General features: G+C 39.2%; 1 non-coding gene across 1 annotated transcript; it reads left to right on the plus strand.

Annotated features, from left to right (window-relative positions):
• Positions 1–284: 284 nt before the first annotated feature.
• On the plus strand, positions 285–391 carry LOC114391341. The gene has a single exon (XR_003662132.1). It is a non-coding gene; the product is annotated as a small nucleolar RNA R71 (small nucleolar RNA).
• The last annotated feature ends 17,883 nt before the right edge of the window (positions 392–18,274 follow it).

Below are 18,274 nucleotides of genomic sequence, written 5' to 3' on the forward strand. Positions count from 1 at the left end.
TGGCCAGTTGGGTTACCAGGTTAACCAAGGCATCTAGTTTACCTTCAAGCTTCTTAGTCTCACCTGATGAAGATGAATTCGTGGCTACTTCATGCACTCCTCTAATGACAATAGCATCATTTCTGGCACTGAATTGCTGGGAGTTGGAAGCCATCTTCTCAATTAAATTTCTGGATTCAACAGGGGTCATGTCTCCAAGGGCTCCACCACTGGCAGTATCTATGATACTTCTCTCCATGTTATTGAGTCCTTCATAAAAATATTGGAGAAGAAGCTGCTCTGAAATCTGGTGGTGAAGGCAACTGGCACATAATTTTTTAAATCTCTCCCAGTATTCATATAGGTTCTCTCCACTAAGTTGTCTAATACCTGAAATATCCTTTCTGATGGTCGTGGTCCTAGAAGCAGGGAAATTTTTTTCTAAGAATACTCTCTTGAGGTCATCCCAGCTCGTGATGGACCTTGGAGCAAGGTAATATAGCCAGTCCTTTGCCACTCCCTCTAAAGAATGAGGAAAGGCCTTTAGAAATATGTGATCATCCTGTACATCTGGTGGTTTCATGGTGGAACAGACAATATGGAATTCTTTCATATGCTTGTGTGGGTCTTCACCTACAAGGCCATGAAACTTTGGAAGCAAATGGATCAGTCCAGTTTTAAGAATATATGGGACATCCTCATCAGGGTATGGGATGCACAAGCTTTCGTAAGTGAAATCAGGTGCAGCCATTTCCCTTAGAGTCCTCTCATGGGGTGGAGGTTGTGCCATGTTCTCAGAATGTTCAAAATCAGAATGCTCGAAATCTCCAATAACAGAATGCTCAGGATGCTCAAAAGGTACTAAATGATGTCTAACTAATCTATGAAATGCCCTATCTATCTCAGGATCAAAAGGTTGTAAGTCAGATGGATTGCCTCTAGTCATACACTATATTCAGCATGCACAATTAGTTGCCTTATTATGCAAGTAATAGTGTAGGTTTGAACTACAGCTACCATCAAATGATATCCAAATGACTTGAAATTTTGTGAGCAACCTTATAAAATGATGAGAAGATAGCACAAAAAATTTCAAATAGAAATTCAAAGTCTGACTATAGAAACTAAAAATGACAAGTTAAGAAAAATAAGAGAATAATACTTGGAAAATAAAAAACTTTTGACAGAATCACAATTTTTGGAAGAAGGAGACCTCAGCCGGCCTATGGCCGGCTACCACGGCATGGGAAATTTTTTTCTACCCCAAGTACATATCTAATAATTGCGATTATGCTAACCGGAGCAAAAGTTATGGCCGTTTGAAGTTTTGACAAAAATCAAATTTGCTACTTTTTTGGAACTTTCAAATATAACCAAACTAAGGGCTCCAACTATTTTTCCCACAAAATACGGATCAAAAGAAGTGACCACAAAAAAATTCAGCCAAAAATAACAACTATAGCTACCAAAACAAAAAATCATAATTAATTCAGCAAGGTTGGTCTCTAAAATCCGTTGCTAAGGGATTTCCACTACTACCCTGTTTTCCAGCAAGTGTTCTATTCAGCAAAAGTGGTCGCTAAATCCGTCGCAAAACACTATTTACAGCAAAACACCAAAATTGAAACAGGGGAAGCGCTGAACAGAAAAACTAAAACAGAACACACAATAAACAAAATAACAAAGTACTAAACAATACTAACACAGCACGAAAGAATTAAACACTAACACGACACTAGCTATTATGAACCTTTGGACACTGCACCCCGACAACGACGCCAAATTTGATCGAGGCCGTACCCGAATCAAATAAACATTAAAATGTAGTAACTATGAAGTAATCCTAGGTCGTTTCCCAACGAGCAATGATAAACCAAATGTTCATAACATATAGTAGGAAATAGTAACAAATTGGGGGGGGGGGGTTGTTTGCTTTTGTAAATTAAACAGCGAGTAAAATTGAATTAGAAAATATTAGAATTAAAATACGTTGCTTCCCCTTGATTCACAAGCAAGTCTCTCTTACCCTAGGTTGTGAGAATTTATCCTTTATCAGTTTAACCACTTAATCCAACCCTAAATTAAATTACTAAGCGAAATTTAACATAAGGCATTCATTATGTGATTAAGCAACACATACACCAATTACTCATAAACGATCATTAAGCATGAACGTAAATTAAGTGCAGAGACAATTAATCAAGCACTAAGCATGCATGAATTAATAGCAACAAATTCAGAGTAATTAGTAAAGAGGAAAAACTGAACATAATTTAACAGTAATAATAGAACCTCAAAGAGAACTGTGCTTGATCCTCAAGAGAAAACAACGCTGGGGACTTAGCCTTCCATTAATCAATAGAGAACGAAATTATAGATTGAAGAATGAAATTTTATAGATAAAACTAAATGTCAGAACTGGAATTGCCAAAAACGAAAAAAGGAGAAAAGAGAAGAGAGAGGCCTAAAACTAAAAACGAAAACAGAAGAGAAAGAAGAGAGAGAGTGTGGCGTCCCTAAATTAATGACTGGTTTAATAGTAATAATTTAAATAACAAAAATCATGGTAAATTTTTTTTTCTTCTTTTTCTTTTTCATTTCTTTCTCTTTTCACGATAACTAGGTTTAGAAGGAAAATCCTCACTATAAAGTCCTGAATGGCCAGTTCACAACTCTATTCGGAGTCATTTCTTTCTTACCGCTCATAATTCTCTAAATTATTTTGTTGTTTCAAAAGGAAGAATATACCAGCCATTACTTTAGGTCGTCACGTGAAAATAAAAGGGTATAATACAGTCGATAAAATCTTTTACAAATAAAGTTGCTAATGCTTTCTTTTCAAATAACAAGATCAATCATAAATGCATTCATCATTTAAAGCTGTCCAAAATATGGGAGTTTTACAAAATATATAGTGTCATCCAGAGCAAAGGTGTCCATAGAGGTGGCTTCAGCCACAAGTATACAATAATCAAATTCCTACACATCAAGTCTACCCATACAAAACAAAAGAGTAAACCTAACAGTCAGTCCTAGATACACCCACCCTAAAAAATACACAAAACTAATCCAAGGAGCTGTCCACTCCACCGTGCGCTGAAGCGTCCGTGCAGGTTCATCTGGATGCACCAAAGAAGTAGCCATGAATCGAATGGTGCCCCGAAATCGGCACCTCGTGTTGCCTTCGAGGGTCTCCCAAGCTCCCTCTAGGCACTCCATCTCTACTCGATCACGGATTAGCTGCGCCGCCATCACGATCTACAAGAAAGAAAAGAAAGGGGTAGACTCTTTCACAAGAATCTAACTGCACTGCACACCATTTGTCTCATAACCACTACATGCAAGTAAAAGGGGTATTTTAAGGCTTTCCATCTCTGGTAATCGATCACACAGCCTTGGTAATCGATTACCAGAGGCTAAACTTGAATTACACGGCCTCAGGACATGAAATATGCAATAATGCACTGTGTAATCGATTACACATGCCTGGTAATCGATTACCAGTGACCCATTCCTCTGTGTAATCGATTACACAGGCTGGTAATCGATTACCAGAGGCTTCCACCATCTCCCAGTTCCCTTTTTAAGCCTGGTAATCGATTACCAGAAGCTCCCTTAGCTTCCTGACCTCATTTTCAAGCCTGGTAATCGATTACATCCCCTGGTAATCGATTACCAGAGACCATCTAAGCCTCCTGTCTTCATTTTTAAGCCTTGTAATCGATTACCCACCCTTGGTAATTGATTACCAGAGGCCATAACCCACATATCAATCAAAGTTCACAGCTGGCCAGCCACCACAAGCCTCCTTGCTTTGTGGTCTTTGTTCCTTTTATCTGTTGACTGCCAGGAGCTCGCCTGCTTAGGTACATCACAGGTTCTCACTGACCGACTATGCCCGGGTTGGGTCGGGATTGGTCAAGCTTGGTTTTGGGCAATAGCACCCCACCTGACGTCCCCAAGGTCTCCTGACCCCCGCGACATATCTCCAGGTACCACTCTGTGGTCAACAATAAAAGCAGGAAGTTCTACCCTTCAACACTTCCTCATCTCAAGCTTGTAGGATTATGGGGTTCCCATCACATGTGGTACTAGGTGGCGGTCGGGCGATGGTGCACAACAAGTTTTTTTCCACATCCACAATGCGCGCATAAACCCACCATCCCCTGTTGCCCACCTCCAACTGAGCTCACGTACTCCCACGTAGCCCATATCCTCGTTTTTCTCAACACCGGGTCCCCATCAATCCTCCCAAGCTTCCACAACATCCAAGCAAAACAACATTCAAACAGCACAAGCTATCACAGCCAAGCAAAACAGAGCAAAGGCAGAAAACTCTGCTCAACACATCAACCAAAATCACAGCTTTTCTCACTTAAAGACCACAGTAACAATTCCTTCGATCCAATTCGTTAACCGTTGGATCGACTCCAAACTTTTACTGGAAGGCTATAGTGCATAAGCCTACATTGTGACCGTTGGGATCTACTAGCAAACATCCAGAACTAATTCTATACTACTCTTTCCCCAGCCAACCACACACAAGCATTTTCTGCACCAAGCTAAAATCCTGCTGCACCTATTTTGACAGCAAAATTCTGCATAAGTGCAGATTTTGAAAATCACACTTCCCCTCATCCAATCTTGCTCAAATCAAATCCTACAAGTCCCAAATCATGTATCAATCATGTCTAAACCAAAATCAAGCTTTAAAGCACAGCAACACAGAATCTAGGTGTCCAACACCCCTCCATTCAATGGGTTTTCTAGGTTTGAAAAGTGAAATTTAGAATGAGGTAAATTTGAAGCAAACTCTCACCTCACACCAGTCCATAACATCTGTTTAGACTTGTTCAAACTGGATTTACACCTAAAATCTCACCGAATCAAAATTTGACTCTTCAACACCCAATCTTGCCCTAGAAATGGCTCTTTGTTCACTTTGGTCATTTTTTTTTTCTCTCTAGCTCAGCCTAACCTTTCTCACATGTCCTAAATGACATTTCAAGCTAGTATTAACTCACTTTAACCTCCATTTACCACAAAATTCAGACTTAGCCTTCCAACTCTCAAAGTCTCACTCTTTTTCCACTCATAACATCACATTCTCACTTTCTAACCTTAGGTTAGTTCTACCCTTCGTCTCTAACAGACTTCCATCAGCAATTTCAGCATATAAACATCACAAACATCATCACAAAAACCCTAAAACAGAATGGGTATGTTTAACTCATCCAAACATGGCAATTTCAACAAGCTTTCAACAAATGTCTTCACAAATAATCATCACACAGCAGAACCCTAGCAAGATTACCCATCATATCTCCTCAAAACCCCATACCCACGAAATTTAAGAGAGAAAGAAGTCCACCCAAACCTGAATTTTTGAAGTCCCACTCGTAGCCACGCACTTCACGACCCCGAAAATGCTCTCCTTTCACGATTTGGGGCAGAAATGAGCACCAAAGGTTGAAGCTTTGTGTAGAGCTTCAATGGAGAATGAAGAAGAAGAGAATGGCAACGTGAGGGAGAGAGAGGGCTGTCTGAAATTTCTGTTTTGCTGAGTGAGGAGAGAGAAAAGCTTTTTGGTCTTAAATAAAAGGTTTTCCTCTTTTTCTATTATTTTATTCAAGCTCTGCCACATGTCCCTATTTGATTGGAGCAAAAAGGGCCCACTTTCTCTTTTTGACTGTGACCCATACTCAGTCACAAAAGTGAGAAAAATCTGACCTTTGAAACGCTAAAATCCCGCCTCGGTTTGCGTGTCGTTTCTCTGATTCCAGTTTCTCGCGTTTCTCTACGTCCGCCGGGGCCAGTTTTCGAAAGCAAGCAATATATATATCAAAACGCTCAGAATAAAACCCCGAGCATGGTTCAGAGGTTGGTTTTGTTAAATTTTAAGTTGCACGCAAAACGATGATTTTTAAACTAATTTATTAAGAATTAACCCATAACCTCCCAGTTATGGATTTCTCTTCCTTAATTAGTCTAACCCGCGTATCTTGCCCCCGCTATTCCTACTCTAACCAAGAACATATATGCATATACACTGAATAATACTTATATATATAATCATTCAAAATACATCGTTTCCAAAAATTCCGGGTAGAAATTTCTAGGATGTTACAGAGAGAGAGAGAGAGAGAGAGAGAGAGAGAGAAAGCCTAAACTAGAACCTTGGTGCTGTTATATAGTTTTTCAGCCCCAAAGCTTACAAATCTGTTTTAAATCAAAGCCCATAAATAAAATAAAATAAAATCTAGATAAGATAAGATCTAGATGAAATAATATCTAGATGAGATAAAATCTAAATAATATCTAGATAAGATAAGATAAGATCTAATTTTGTGGAATAAAATAGTCTGCCCTCTTCAAGCCCAAGCCCAATTTTGGATTCAAGCCCAATGCTTCATTAATTCCTGAAATTAGATTAAAAACATCAAATTAGCTGAATGGGCCCAAATAATAAAACTGCCTAATTAATTTGACAATTATGACTAATCAGTACTTAAAATGGTGCAAAAAGGGTTAAGAAATAGGAGAAAATAATGGCACATCAACCACCATACTTCTTGAGCTTAAGGTTATTCCTCAAGTAAAGGAGTTGTTGGATGAGGGTTTGGTTCGCTAGAGCTTGAATCCTTGTGCTTTGTTGGTGCCTAAAATAGGTATTATTAGGCACCAAATCCCTATGATAGGTGGTATAATGAATGTGTTGAGTGGTGCAATACTCTTTTGTAAAATCACTCATGCACCCAACATCTTCATGATTTGTGTACATAAGGACTCATTAGGTAGTTTTGTTCTTATTATTTGTTTCAATGCAAACCAAGGTGCTCATGTGGGACACCTTAGGTTTGTCGTAATTTTTTGTAGGAATAATCAACATGAAAATAAAGAAAAAGGTATGTTTTATTCCATTACTTTCCTTAAATTTTTAAATAGTGATCAAGGGATTCCTATGGACCCTAAGAGAATAAAGGTCCTTCCTGAGTGGCCTACTCCACCAAGTATAAGGGAAATTTGGGGCTTCAATATCTTAACAAACTTTTACAAAAGGTTTGTCCCATATTTTTCTGTACTTGTAGCACCACTCATTGAGTTGGTGAGGAACTATATTCTCTTATGGGAAGATGGTCAGGAAATGGGTTTTCAGTCCTTACCGTACTCTAACATACCCAACATTACTAATACATATGTTTTTATTCTTTTTACAGGTGTTGAGGAAAGAATTAATGAGTTTCAAGAACCTTTGGATTTGAGGTCAAATCCTTTTCAAGGGGGAGGGAATGATGCAATCCTACCCCCCAAGGCCATCGGATAGAGGACTCCAAGAAGATTGGGCCAAAGATGCAAGAGAAGGCCCTAGGGTTCTCATAAGCCTTAGGTTAGATTTCGGGCCCATGGCCTAAGTATGAACCAACTTATCTTTGTAAATATTAGATTAAGATTTCATTAATTTTGGGTCTTGTATTTAGGGCTCCATAATGCAGGTAGGGTACCCTAGAAATATAGGATTTTTCAGCCCTTGTATTTTAGGGCACCTAGACTAGTTTTTGTATTAGGGGTAGTTTTGTAATTTCACATGCACTAAGTGAATATTTGATGTGTGTGGTTGGAAATAAATTTAATTGAATTGGTAGAAGCCCAATCCAATTAAATTTTAGAGGGGGAGGTGAGCATTTGCTTACTACACCCCATTGCCACATCATATAGTCACACTGTAGGTACCTGATGTAAATATATTTCTATGTATGTAATGATGTTTTGTGTGTTCTCTGTGCTATCTGGTTTTCATTCCAGTATGTCTTAACCTTGATCACGTAGATGCATGTTTTGTTAGGGTTATTCAACAGTGAAAACTGGTCTGATTCTAAAGTCCTTGATAGTATGGAGCTAATTTGTTGTACTATCATGAGGAATCGGGGTACAAGAACTTAGTTGTGTATGTGTGTTTTAATGCGGTCCTGGTTGAGTTTAGTCTTACAAGAGGAATCTACGGACGAGGCTTGATCAGGATTAGGCTAGGCTATCATGAGGAATCGGGGTCTAGCAGTCCTGGAGACAACATAGGAATACATGAGCATTGTTAGATAGAGAACATCCATTTTAGCATCAGGAACCTATTAGGAAGACCAACACGTTTTCTACTTGTTTTTACACAACATTTCTCTTGTGTGATTTTCTTTCTTTTTGCATAGATAATTTACATACCTGTTCATAACCACAATCATCTTTTCACACCAGACACCTATTTACCGAAATAGCTTGCCAGATAACACAAGTTCCCCGAGAGTTCGATACTCGGTTCTTACAATTTTATACTACTTGTGCGATCCGGTACACTTGCCGGCCGCGAACAAGTTTTTGGCGTTGTTGCCATGGAACTTCCTTTTATTTGGGAAGTTAGCCGAGAGTTCAATGCTCGTTCTTAGGTGTCTATTCTTTATTTGTTATTCTATGATTGTTTCTGTGAATATTTTTTCTTTAATTTATATTTGTCTTCTCTTATTGAACTGGATAACCGCTATCTGTTAGTAGTCTACGTGTATAGACTCTCCTACAGGTGAATAAGAGGGCTATGAAAGAAACCTAGCCTTAGTACAAACTAGGGTCCTTAATGAATAGACACTTGCCGACCGCGAACAGTACGCAACCCTAGGGTCCTTTGTGAATAAGAGCCTAAGAGAAACCTAGCCTTAGCACAAACTAGACAACCTATTCAACATGCCTTCAGAAATTCATGCATATTGATCGAGGCCGTACCCGAATCAAATAAACATTAAGAATGCAGTATCTAGGAAGTGATCCTAGGTCGTCTCCCAATGAGCAATGGTTAACCAAATGTTCATAACAGATAGTAATAAAATAGTAACGAATTGGGGGGGGGGTTGTTTGTTTTTGTAATTTAAACAGGAAGCAAATTTTAATTAGAAAATAACAGAATTAAAACATGTTGTTTCCCCTTGATTCACAAGCAAGTCTCTTATCCTAGGTTACGAGGATTTATCCCTAACCAGTTCAACCACTTATTCCAACCCTAAATTAAATTACTAAGCGAAATTTAATATAAGGTTGTCATTATGTGATTAAGCAACACATACACCAATTAATCATGAACAAAACTGATCATTAAGCATGAATATAAATTAAGTGCAACAACAATTAATCAAGCACAAAGCATGCATGGATTAATGGCAACAAATACAGAGCAATTGGTGAAGAGGAAAAACTGATCAGAATTCAATAGTAATAACAACGCTGGAGGCTTAGCCTTCCATTAATCAGTAGAAAACGAAATTGTAGATTGAAGCAGAAACGAAATTGCAAAAAACGAATTTTATTCTACGTGAACAGTGTGCATGAACAGTAAAAACTGCAATTTTAAATCCTAGAATTATTCTCCTTTTCGAAAAACTCATTAAACTAAAACCTTGGTGTTGATAATAAAATTTGGACAAGATAAGATAAGATTGGATAAAATAAAATCTGGATAAAATAAAATCTAGATGAAATAAAATATGGATAAGATAAGATTTGATAAAATAAAATCGTCTACTCTCTTCAAGTCCAAGCCCAATTTCAGATTGAAGTCCAATTGCTTATAATTCTCTTGAAATTAAATTAAAAACACAAAATTAGTCAAGTAGGCCCAACGATAAAATTGCATAATTAATTTGAAAATTAAGGCTAATCAGTAATTAAAATGGTGACAAAAAGGGTTAAGAAATAGGAAAAAATAATGACACATCAAATCCCCCCACACTTAGCCTTTTGCACTCTTGGGCAAAATCAAAAAGCAAAGCAAGGAACAAATCCAGAGACATTAAAGAGAAACAAACAAACACAAAAACAATTACATATTTCTTAATGAATCTCAAGGAATGAAAGGAATGGGCAACATCCAACATGTAGAGAGTTAAAGAATCAAGACAGTCATGAAAATCATCCAAGCATCTCAAACATGGCAAGATAGTCAATTAGCTCAAGAATGAAAAGTGATAAAGCCTCATAAGATATGCACTCTATCTCTCAAGTGTCTAGGCTATTGCTTACTCTCAGAGCACCCATGAAAACAAACACCACATAGACTTGGCAAGATTCTAAAATTGACAACCACACCACAAGCACATGCATAACGGTCTTTTAAGGTTGTAATGGGGCCAAGGATAAGGTAGAGGAAAGTATGGGATAAGTAGCTAAAACCCAAAGGAATAGAGGAGCAATGGGGAATAAGTAGGAAGTAAGAAAAAGTAGTAAACCCCAAAACCAAAATTAAAAATTAAGCATAAAAAGTAAACCCAAAACAAAATCAACCAAGTCCTCAAACCAATCCAAGTCTTCAAGCCAAGACCTCATTTATTCAACTTCATTCTTTTTCTGTTTTTTTTTTTCGTTTTTTTTCTTTTCTTTTTTTCATTTTTTTTTCATTTTTTTTTCGTTTTTTTTAAGATGAACAGTAGCATTTGAAAGCATTTGAAAAATAAAGTAACAATTAGGCAATATATGTATATACATCAAGCATGGCCAAAATACATCATCAAGCATGGCCAACAAAAACATATCATCCAATGAAACATACCCCCCACACTTATTCCCAAAACAATTCCAAAGCTCCAAAATTTCTTAAGGGTAGGTGAGATCATGGTTTTTCACTTAAGGCTTGTAATGAGCTTCAAAACAAAGAAAGGGGAACATAGGCTCAAAGGGGCTATCAAAGGAATTAATTCAAGGTAGGCTCATTTGGCTAGAGGCTTATAAGAACAAAATGCCTAAATCATCTCCCAACATGCATGTGAAGCAAGAAGTATCAACAAGAGTCAAGCCAAGGCTATTGTGCAAGCAATCAATGGGGCAAAACACACCGAATAAAATCAATGATGATGACTCAAATTCTCACCAAGGGTAAATCTATCACTTTCAATTCGAACTTTCAAAACTAACTTAACATGTAGAGAAAAACAAGGATTTCAATTCACAAAATGCCAAGAAACTCCTATTTCAAAAACAATTACCCATTACTTGTACATAACCTATAATTCAAAGAGAAACATGCAATGTTGTACACAAAACATAAATCCGAAATAACAAAATTAACCTAGAAAACCTAAAAAAAATAAACTAGAAAACCCAACAAAATCAACAAAATTAAAGAACAATCTCCCCCCCCCCCCCCCCACACTTAAACAACACATTGTCCTCAATGTAGCACAATCACAAGATCAAGAGCAATCAAAACAATCAATAGAATTGGACAAGTGCAATAAAAGCAAAGAAGGAGACAGAAAAAGAAAACTCCCTAAGTCATGGCGGAAGAGAAGTAAGGTGAAGTAAGGAGGTCTCCTCCACCAATACATCCACTAAGGAGGGATTTGTGAGGAATGGTTTCAGCCAGTGTCCATTGACCTTGAAGCTCTTATCTATGGATTTACTTTTGATCTCAACTATACCATAAGGAAAAAATTAGTCACCACAAAAGGACCAATCCACTTTGACCTGAATTTACCACTCACGAGTCTGAGCCTAAAGTTATACAATAAAATTTTCTGTCTAATCATGAAGTCCTTCTTAGCTATCAAGCTGTCATGGAACTTCTTGGTCTTCTCCTTGTAGAATTTGGAATTCTCATAGGCTTCTAAACGGATCTAATCTAGCTCACTTAGTTGCAACTTCATTTCCTCTTCAGCCTGATCAATAGAGAAGTTGCAGGTCTTTACAACCCAGTAGGCTTTGTGCTCTATCTCTACAAGAAGATGACATGCCTTACCATAGACAACCCGATAAGGAGACATTCCTATGGGTGCTTTGTAGGAAGTCTTATGCGCCCAAAGAGCATCAACCAGCCTGGTGCTCCAATCCTTTCTGTTCGGCTGCACAATCTTCTCCAAGATCCTTTTTATCTCCCTGTTTAAAATCTTAGCCTACCCATTAGTTTGGGGGTGGTAAGGTGTGGAAATTTTGTGCATAACCCCATACTTTTTGAGCAAGGCATACATGGATCTGTTATAGAAATGGATGCCTTGATCACTAATGATGGCTCTAGGGACTCCAAACCTGCAAAATAGATTAGATCTAACAATATCCACAACAACCTTAGCATCGTTAGTTCTGGTGGGTTTGGCTTCCACCCATTTTGAAACATAATCAACAGCAAGGAGAATATAAACAAAACCAAAAGAGACAGGGAAAAGCCCCATAAAATCTATACCCCAGACATCAAACACCTCACATAACAACATGGGTTGTTAAGGCATTTGTTGTCTCCATGAAAGTGAGCTGCCTGCTTTTTGACAAGGCTCACAAGTGCTACAGATTCTCCACGCATCCTTGAATATGGTGGGCCAATAGAAACCGCAATCAAGCACCTTGCGAGCTATCCTCTGTATGCCAAGATGGCCACTTGGTGCGGAAGAAGGACAAAATTGCAGGACTGGGTCAATCTCATGGTTTGGAATGCATCCCCTAATACCTGGTCACTGCACAACTTCCACAAATAGGGGTCATCCCAAATATAATGCTTAGCATCGCTCTTAATTTTATCATTTTGAGCTTTAGATGCTAAGGGAGGAAAAACAGAAGCAACCAAATAATTCACAATATTAGCAAACCAAGGAGTGGGGAAGGAATCAGAAATACTATACAGAATGTACAAATGGTCATCCGAAAAATCATCCCGAAAGGGTGAGTCCTCAAATGCACGCTCAATCCTACTCAGGTGTTCAACCACGAGGTTTTGTGCACCACTCCGATGACGAATCTCCAAATCAAACTCTTGAAGCCAAAGCATCCACCTGATCAATCTAGGCTTTGATTCAGCCTTCTTCAACAGGTACTTCAGAGCTGCATGGTCAGTATAAACAATAACACGAGTACCAAGTAAATATGAACGAAATTTCTCAAGAGCAAAAACTATCACAAATAGCTCCTTCTCTGTGGTAGTATAATTTTCTTGGGCAACATCCAAAGTTCTGGAAGCGTAGTAGATCACCCAGGGCAGCTTATCAATCTTTTGAGCAAGGACAGCCCCTAATGCGTAATTGGATGCATCGCACATTAGCTGAAATGGGGCTGTCCAATCAGGAGCCTGAATGATAGCGGTGGTAGTCACCACACGCTTGAGGAAATCAAAGGCCTCTTTGCATTGGTTATCAAAATCAAACTCCACCTCTTTTTGCAGCAGATTGGACAGTGGAAGGGCCACTTTGCTAATATCCTTGATAAAGCACCTATAAAACCCTACTTGACCAAGAAAAGAACGAACCCCTCGCACGCAAGAGGGGTAAGGCTATTGTGAAATAACATCTATTTTTGCAAGGTCTACCTCTGTGCCCTTACTGAAAATGATATGCCCTAAAACTATACATTGTTCTACCATGAAGTGACATTTTTCAAATTTTAGCACAAGGTTAGTTTCAATGCATCTACTAAGAACTCTATCCAGACTATCCAAACATGTATCAAAGGAGGATCCATATATAGTAAAATCATCCATAAACACCTGTATGCAACTCTCTAAAAAGTCACTAAAAATGCTAAGCATACACCGCTGGAAAGTACCAGGGGCGTTGCATAGGCCATAGGGCATCCTCCTATACGCAAAAGTGCCGAAGGGGCAGGTGAATGTGGTCTTTTCTTGATCCTCAGGAGCAATATGAATTTGTAAATAACCAGAAAAACCATCAAGAAAAAAGTAATGAGACTTACCTGCCAAGCGCTCAAGCATTTGATCGATGAATGGCAGGGGAAAATGATCCTTTTTGGTCACCTGGTTCAGCCTCCTATAATCAATGCAGACTCGCCAGTTGTTCTGCACTCTTGTGGGAATAAGCTCATTCCTTTCATTCTTAATCATTGTGAAGCTTGTCTTCTTAGGGACCACTTGGACTGGACTTACCCACTGGCTGTTAGAAATGGGGTAGATGATTCCAGCTTGTAAGAGCTTGGTCACTTCCTTTTTCACCACATCTAGAATAACGGGGTTGAGTCGTCGCTGTGGCTGCCTCATTGGCTTAGCTCCATCCTCTAAAAGTATCCTATGCATGCAGGTAGATGGGCTAATACCAGGAATGTCTGCTAAAGTCCATCCAATGGCTTTCTTGTGCTTCTTGAGAACTAGCAACAACTTCTCCTCTTGCTCAGCAGCAAGGGAGGCAGAGATGATCACTAGAAATTTTTCCTTGTCCTCCAAGTAAGCATACTTGAGGGTTGCTGGTAAGGGCTTCAACTCTAGTGTGGGTGGTGGCTGAATAGTGGGAGGAACCAAGGTAGGAGAAGAAAAAGGTTCCTCAGCCTGTACCTCATAAAGCAAGTCAGAAGTATATGTGCTTCCTGCAACATGGTTAGTGCATTCTGACTCTAAAAAATTAACATCAAGAGGTACAACACAATACTCAAAGTCAAATTCACTCTCAGCATAAAAATCAGACACAGGATCAAATTCAAACTCAGATTTTGATTCAATGCATAAGGAATGACAAGTATGCAGATTAGATAAAAATGGATGTTTCCTTCCATGAAGAACAGAATCAAAATCAAACATATAATCATCAACAATCTGATCAATTATCTTAGCATGAAAAATAGAATGATCCTCAGATGGATGTTTCATGGCATCAGGAATGTTAAAATGAACAACAATATCACCAAATTCCATAGACAATGTGCCAACATAAACATCTATCTTTGTTTGGGCTGTTTTCATAAATGGTATGCCTAAAATGATTGGAACTGAACCATGGGAAAATCCCTCTTCCATATTAAGAACATAAAAATCAGCAGAAAAAATAAGTTTGTGACATCCTGGAAATTTCTACCCGGAATTTTGTAAACGATGCATTTTGAATGATTATATATATAAGTATTATTCAGTGTATATATATATACTCTTGGTAGAAGTAGGTATATTGGGGGAAAGATACGCGGGTTAGGCTAATTAACGAAGAGAAATCCATAACTGCATAGTTATAGATTAATTCTCAATTAATTAGTCTAAAAATTATCGTTTTACGTGCAACTTAAAGTTTAACAAAACCAACCTCTGTACCACGCTCGGGATTTCATTCTGAGCGTTTTGATATATATATTGCTTACTTTCGAAAACGGGCCCCAACGGGTGCAGAGAAACGCGAGGGATTGGAACCAGAGAAATGGCACGCAAACCGAGGCAGAAATTTAGCATTTCAAAAGGTCAAATTTTTCTCTTCTTGTGGCTGAGTATGAGTCACATCAAAAGAAAAATTGGGCCCCTTTTTGCTCCACTCAAAAGGAGACATGTGGCATACTTTTTTTTAAAAAAAAGAGAGAGAGAGAGAGGAAGCCTTTTAAAACAAAAAGCCACGTTCTCTCTTCACTCACTCAGCCAAAAAAATTCAGAAGCTTTTCTCCCTCACTCTCACGTTGCTTTTCCCTTCTTCTTCCTCTCCATTGAAGCCTCCATCAAAGCTACAAACTTTGCTCACCATTTCTGCTCCAAATTGCAAAAGGAAGCCATTTTCGAAGTTGTGAAGCGCACCTCTACGTTGTGGGACTTCAAATTTCAGGTTTGGGTAGACTTCTTTCTCACATGATTTCGTGGGTATTGGGTGTTTGGGAGATATGATGGGTAGTTTTACTAGGTTTATGCCTTATGGTAGTTATTTGTGAAGAAATTTGTTGAAAGCATGCTAAACTTGTCATGTTTGATGTGAGTCAAGCTTACCCATTCTGTTTTAGGGTTTTATGATGATGTTTTGTGATGTTGGTGTGCTGAAATTTCTGATAGAAAACTGATAGAGATGAAGGGTAGAGTTAACCTAGGGTTAAAAAGTGAGAATGGTAGTGATATGAGTGGAAAAGTGTGAGGCTTTGAGGGTTTGAAAAGCTAAATCTGGATTTAGTGGTAATTGGAGGCTAAAGTGAGTTAATCCTAGTTTAAAGTGTCATTTAGGACTTGTGGGAAAGCTTGGGCTGAGAAAATGGGGAAAATGAGTGACCAAAGTGAAAGCAAGAGCCATTTCTAGGGTAAATTGGGTGTTGAGGGGTCAAATTTTGATTCGGTTGAGTTTTAGTCATAAAACCAGTTTGAGCAAGTTTAAATTAATGTTATAGACTTGTTTGAGATGAGAGTTTGCTCCAAAATTACCCCATTCTCATTTTCACTTCTCAAACCTTGAAAATCCACTAAATTGAGGGGTTTTAGATACCTAGATTTTGAATTGCTTTGGTCTGAAGCTTGTCTTTGGTTTAGATGTGATTTATACATGATTTAGGACTTGTAGGATCCAATTTGGGAAAATTTGGATGAGGGTAAGAGGGATTTCGAAATCTGCCCAATTTGTGCAGCAAAAAGCTGTCAAATTTTGTGCAGCAGAAAATTGTGCTTGTGCAGAAAATGTTGTGTATTGTTGGTTGTGGAAAGGGTAGTACATATTGGGTTCTGTACATTTTCTAGCAGATCCCAATGGTCAAAATGTAGAACTATGTACTAGGGACCTCCAGTAAAATGTTCGAGTCGATCCAACGGTGAACGAATTGGAACAAAGAGAATGTTACTGGGGTATTTGAGTAAGGAAAGTTGTGGTATTGGAATGCATTTTGGGCAGAGTTTTATGCCTCTGCCCTGTTTTCTTGGTTTTGGATAGTTCATGATGTTTGGATATTGAATTGCTTGGATGTTGTGGAAGCCTGGAGGGATTGATGGGGACCCGGTGTTGAGAGGAACGAGGATAAGGGCTACGTGGGAGTACGTGAGTTCAGTTGAAGGTGGGCAACTGGGGATGGTGGGTTCATGTGTGATTTGTGGATGTGGAGAGTTGATTTGCACCATTGCCCGATCGCCACCTAGTACCACATGTGATGGATACCCCATAATCCTACGAGCTTGAAGTGAGAAAGTGTGGAAGAGTCAGTCTTCCTACTTTTATTTGTTGACCACAGAGTGGTACCTGGAGATATGTCGCGGGGGTCTGGAGACCTTGGGGACGTCAGGTGGGGTGCTATTGCCCAAAACCAAGCTTGATCAATCCCGACCCAACCCGGGCATAGTCAGTCAATGAGAACCTGTGACGTATCTAAACAGGCGAGCTCTTGGCAGTCAACCAATAAAAGAACAAAGACCACAAAGCAAGGAGGCTTGTGTGGTGGCTGGCTAGCTATGGATCTTGAGTGATATCCGGAATGTGGCCTCTTGTAATCGATTACCAAGGGTGTGTAATCGATTACAAGGCTTAAAAATGAAGACAAGAAGTTAAGATGGCTTCTGGTAATCGATTACCAAGGGTGTGTAATCGATTACAAGGCTTAGAAATGGATACAGGAAGCTGAGATGGCCTCTGGTAATCGATTACCAAGGGGTGTAATCGATTACCAGGCTTAGAAATGGAAATGGGAGGTTGAGGTGGCCTCTGGTAATCGATTACCAGTGTTGTGTAATCGATTACATAGAGTAACAGGCCACTGGTAATCGATTACCAGTCATGTGTAATCAATTACACAGTGTATAGTGAAGGTTTCCAAGTTCTGAAGCTATGTAACTCGAGTTTGGCCTCTGGTAATCGATTACTAGAGAAGAAAAGCCTTGAGACATACCTTTTTAACTACATGTAGTGGTTATGGGACGCATTGTGTTGTTACCCGTAGTTAGATTTCTCGTGAAAGAGTCTACCCCTTTCTTTTATTTCTTGTAGATCGCGATGGTAGCGCAATTAATCCATGGCCGAGTGGAGATGGAGTGCCTAGAAGGAGTTTGGGAGACCCTCGAAGGCAATGCGAGGTGTCGATTCTGTGGCACGATTCGATTCACGGCTACTTCACTGGTACATCCAGAGGAACCCGCACGCACGCTTCAGCGAGCTGTGGAGTGGATATTACCTACACCTACTCTATATCGACTAGTGGAGCCAGTCCAAGTGATAGAGGTGTCATCATCTGAAGAAGACCCTGAGGAGGACCCAGAGGAGCTACCTCCTGAGCCTGCTGTGGATGCTCTTGACTTTCCAAAGGGTGATGAGGACCCACTCCCTGATGTGGATTCTCCAGAGGACGTCATGTCGGCATCTGAGGCAGACTCTACGGAGGAGAGCGGCCCTGGAGGGATAGCGACTAGTGGAGACTCTTCATCATAGCAGACGGCTCCTTAGACTAGGTTTACATACTTTTTGGGGGTGGGTGTATCTAGTACAGACTATTAGGTTTACTCTTTTTGATTTTTGGATGGGTAGACCTATTGTATAGGAATTTTGATGATTGTATACATGTGGCTGAAGTCACCACAGTTGATACCTTTGCTCTGGATGTCACTATGTATTTTGCAAAACTC

Source organism: Glycine soja, chromosome 16 (genome assembly GCF_004193775.1).
Source record: "Glycine soja cultivar W05 chromosome 16, ASM419377v2, whole genome shotgun sequence".
Classification (NCBI taxonomy): domain Eukaryota; kingdom Viridiplantae; phylum Streptophyta; class Magnoliopsida; order Fabales; family Fabaceae; genus Glycine; species Glycine soja.